The sequence below is a fragment of the Mustelus asterias genome, unplaced genomic scaffold, assembly GCF_964213995.1.
Source record: "Mustelus asterias unplaced genomic scaffold, sMusAst1.hap1.1 HAP1_SCAFFOLD_47, whole genome shotgun sequence".
Classification (NCBI taxonomy): Eukaryota; Metazoa; Chordata; class Chondrichthyes; order Carcharhiniformes; family Triakidae; genus Mustelus; species Mustelus asterias.
This window is the reverse complement of record NW_027590122.1, coordinates 468,125-472,906: the sequence shown is the minus strand read 5'-3', so window position 1 is coordinate 472,906 and position 4,782 is coordinate 468,125. Positions and strand designations below refer to the sequence as shown.

The following is a 4,782-nucleotide window of genomic DNA, read 5'->3' as shown; positions in this document are numbered from 1 at the left end:
CCCCATAGCACAATGCAGTCTGAATCGTTCAATGGTTTCGAGGAGATAGATATATTTCTAATTTATAAAAATGGATAAGGGAATATGGGGAACATGTGGGGAGGTGGATTTGAGACCAGGGAGAGATCAGCCATGATTTGATTGAATGGCAGAGCAGGCTCAAACGGCTGAATTTGCCTACTTCTGTTCCGAATTCATATGTTCCCATAGCCACAGATCCATGAATGTAGCCGAAGAACAATGCAGCACAGGAAAGGGCCCTTTGGCTCACCAAGCCTGCGTCGATACGCGGTTTCTATCACTCTGTTCGCCTGCATCTATCAAGGAGATAATTTCATTCATGACTTGTGAAAAACATCAACCTGAGTCACCCTGGCTGATCAGACAGAACCACAGACGTTAACCTTGTGTCCAGAACTGAGTGTGTGGAGATTTTCGCAGAGGAGCCTCAGTCACCATCATTGAGACTAACTTTAAATTGCAGATCGTATTAATTGAATGAATTTGAAGCCCTGTCCCCAGGACATTGTGCTGACTCTCTGAATTACTCATGCAGTGACATTGCCACTCGGTCAGTGTGTCTCCCCTGCTCTCTTTGTTGGCGGGGAGAAGCCAGAAGCGGCGGATAGTGAGAGTGGAGAATGTTCATTGTGAACCCCCCCGCCGCGCCGGTACTGACCTCTCACCCGACACCTCACAATGCCCGAGTGATTGATGGCAGCTCCGGGCCAATAGGAGGAGGGGGCGGGGCTGGAGGACCAAGCGGAACGGACTGCTCCTCCAACCAATCGGAGTGAATGAAGAGGCGGGGCTGGACTGAGTGAAGCATGCGCAGTGAGATTAATGGCGATGGAGAAATTCTTGTTCGGGTCCAAAATCAGAAAAAGGTGAGAATTTGCTTGTCGGAGGGAGCAGTGGATCAGGCGGGGGATCAGAGAGGCTTTGTAATCACGATCAGCTTCTGCAAAAAAAACCTACCGATATCCGGGGCTGATCCCAGCCCTTTGCACAGAGCAGTTTTCTTCCAGTTACGGATCCGGATTAACCGCCACCATTTTTATCTGGGCACACCCAATGGGGAGCATGCGCGGCCGCCATCTTTATTCGGGGCACTCGCAGCAGGGCGCATGCGTAGCTGCCATGTTTGTTGGGGGCAATGTTTTGACATCTTCCCAGAGACAGAATGTGAACAACTTGTCCATCACACATCAAAAGGATATTAATAAGGTTGAAAGAGTGCAGAGAAGGTTTACAAGGATGTTGCCGGGACTTGAGAAACTGAGTTACAGAGAAAGGTTGAATCGGTTGGGACTTTATCCCCTGGAGCGTAGAAGAATGAGGGGAGATTTGATAGAGGTGTATAAAATTATGATGGGTATAGATGGAGTGAATGCAAGCAGGCTTTTTCCACTGAGGCTAGGGGAGAAAATAACGAGAGGACATGGGTTAAGGGTGAAGGGGGAAAAGTTTAAAGGGAATATTGGGGGGGGGCTTCTTCACGCAGAGAGTGGTGGGAGTGTGGAATGAGCTGCCAGATGAAGTGGTGAATGCGGGCTCACTTTTAACATTTAAGAAAAACTTGGACAGGTACATGGATGAGAGGGGTGTGGAGAGATATGGTCCAGGTGCAGGTCAGTGGGACTAGGCAGAAAAATGGTTCGGCACAGCCAAGAAGGGCCAAATGGCCTGTTTCTGTGCTGTAAGGTTCTATGGTTCTAAACCGTGTCACTCTTTCACTTCCAATTTCTTACTGATGAGGCAGAACAACAATATCAGGGCAGTGAAGATCATTTGTATTCTTATGTGTCTTTAACAAAATAAAATAGCCTCAGAAATTTCACAAAATTGTTACAGTTCTTTGAAAAGGGGTAGCACAGTGGTCCGCACTGTTGCCTCACAGCTCCAAGGACCCAGGTTCAATCCAGCCTCGGGTGACTCTGCCTCCTCTTGTCTGTGTGGGGTTTCATCCGGGTGCTCCGGTTTCCTCTCACAGTCCAATGATGTGCAGGTTAGCTGGATTGGCTATGCTAAATTGCCCCTTAGTGCCCCAAAATGTGTAGGTTGGGGAGGTAATGGTATAAATATGTGGGTACAGGGATAGGACCTGGGTGGGATTCTGGGTCAGAGATTCGGTGCAGAGTCCAGATCAGTTGACAAATTTCCTTCCCTGAAGGACATGAGTGAATCAATTGAATCCAGCAGCTCTCATAGTCACTTTTTCCAAGTGCAGGCCCCACAAATTACCAGATTCATTCAGCTCAATTTCACAACCTGCCTTTGTGTTTTTGTGGGTTCTCTCTCACTCCCTTTTTTCTGTTCTCAATTAATTTCACAGGGTTTTAGAAGGGGACGATTTGCAATTGGGAAACTGAAACCAAACATCACATCAGGGACTGATACAGTCGACCAATTTATCGTAACCTGAATATTGTCATATTTTGAACATGGAAGGAAGAAGCTCCATTCATAGCGGAGGGAAACCATACTCGTGTTCTGTGTGTGGACAAGGATTCAACCAGTCATCTGACCTGTCAAAACATAAATGCAGTCATGATGGGGAGAAGCCGTGGAAATGTGGGGTCTGTGGGAAGGGATTTAATTACCCATCCCAGCTGGAAACTCATCGGCGTGGTCACACCGGGGAGAGGCCGTTCACCTGCTCGGACTGCGGGAAGGGATTCACTAAGTCATCCACCCTGCTGACACACCAGCGCACACACTGGGCAGAGGCCATTCACCTGCTCTGTGTGTGGGATCGGATTCACTCAATCATCCACACTGCTGACACACCAGCGAATTCACACTGGGGAGAGGCCTTTCATCTGCACTGACTGTGGGCAGGGATTCACTCACCAATCCACCCTGCTGACACACCAGCGAGTTCACACTAGGCAGAGACCGTTCACCTGCTCTGAGTGTGGGAAAGGATTTATTAATTTATCCAACCTGACGACACACCAAAGAAATCACACTGACGAGAGACCATTTAAATGTCTGGACTGTGGGAAGTGTTATAAAACCTCTCAGGAACTGATGTACCATCAACAAGTTCACACTGACGAGAGACCGTTCAGGTGCTCTCACTGCGGAACTGGGTTCAAGCGATCATCTCATCTCACCGTTCACCAGCGCACTCACACGGGAGATAGACCGTTCACATGCTCTGAGTGTGGGGAAGGATTCACTCAGTCATACATTCTGCTGAGACACCAGCGAGTTCACACTGGAGAGAGACCATTCACCTGCTCCAGGTGTGGGAAGAGATTCACTCAATCATCAGCACTGCTAAGACACCAGCGAGTTCACACTGGGGAGAGGCTGTTCATCTGTAATGATTGTGGGAAGAGATTCACTCAGTCATCCAACCTGCTGACACACCAGCGAGTTCACACCGGGGAGAGACCATTCACGTGTTCTGTGTGTGGGATGGGATTTACTCAGACATCCAACCTGCTGAGACACCAGCGAATTCACAATTAACTCCAGAGATTGGATTGTGTTGTCAATCAGATTGAAAACTGAGCTATGTCCATTAGGGTCTATTTCTGCTGATGTTAATAAACTTCAGGTCAGTTATAGAGGCTAATATTTGGGACAAAAATCAAATATGTTGTCTTTGATTTAAACATGCTGTGTCAAAACCTTTTAATATCTCTAACACAAGTTAGTTCCTTTTGAAGGACTTTATCTTGTCTCCTCCATCTTCACCTCCAACAACAAAGTGTGAGGAGCTCATGGAGTTTTTTTGTCACTAAGATTGAGACAATCTGATCAGCTGCCTCTGCTGCTTCCCTCCCTTCCACTAGCCTCTGGGCCAGACTTTCTGTAAAGCTCCTCTGTATCCAAGCTCTGAACTCACATCTTTTTCCAGTTTCTCTCCTATTTCCTGTCAGTCCCTCTCATTGCCCATCTTGTCCATGAGACCTGCTTTCAACTCCCTTTACCCTTTTCCCACTAAACCACTGATAACCCAACTTCCCCGCATTACCTGGTACTGTTAATGGACCTGTCTTTTTTGATACTCTCCATCTCACCTGTAATTCACCCTCATCATCCATCCTAAGGAAAAAACCCTTAACCGCACTGTCGTTACAAACTACTGTCCCAACTCCAACCTCCCTTTCCTCTCCAAAGTCCTTGAACTTTGTGTCTCCCAAGGATCTTTCCTTGGCCCCTCCCATTTCCCGTGCTGCCACTGGGTGACATCATCCATTGTTTTGGAAGAAGATTGTAAAGTACCTTTTTGAGAGCGGAGTTTGGAAACACTCGTGTGACAATAATTTCAGGGGAAATTTGAGACGAAATCCACAGAGGATCGATTGAGTTGCATCTGCCACTTAACTTCAGAGTGGGGGTTATCTGATTACAGTCAACCTGTGGGTTTAAAGGGACTGTGTGTTTACTGAGAACATTATAGCATAAGAAATTTTCTACCTGTGTTATCCTTGAAATCTGTGTACATTTGTGAAGGTAAGTGGGAGTGAAGAAGTCTTGTCTTATGATCAAACTCTTCGTATTTAATAAATATTTTATTGTTAAAATCTAATTGGCAGTCCTGTGACTCTGTTCCTCTATGTTTTCAAAGAAAATAAAAGTTATGGTCTTTTGAGCCAGGGTTCCATTCTGGGATCTTCCTGTCCAGCTATAACATCAACTGGGATTGTAACACTCACCATCTTGACTTTGAAATATATCGCTGTTCCTTCGCTGTCACTGGGTCAGAATCCTGGAACTCCCTCCCTGACAGCACTATGGGGTACCTACACCACAGGGATTGCAGCA

At 46.8% G+C, this 4,782-nt stretch overlaps 1 pseudogene across 1 annotated transcript; it reads left to right on the top strand.

Annotated features, from left to right (window-relative positions):
* Positions 1-816: 816 nt before the first annotated feature.
* LOC144483147 (uncharacterized) lies at positions 817-4,471 on the top strand (annotated as a pseudogene). The gene is made up of 2 exons (XR_013495976.1): positions 817-887; positions 2,336-4,471. The product of XR_013495976.1 is annotated as an uncharacterized LOC144483147 (transcript).
* Positions 4,472-4,782: the final 311 nt, after the last annotated feature.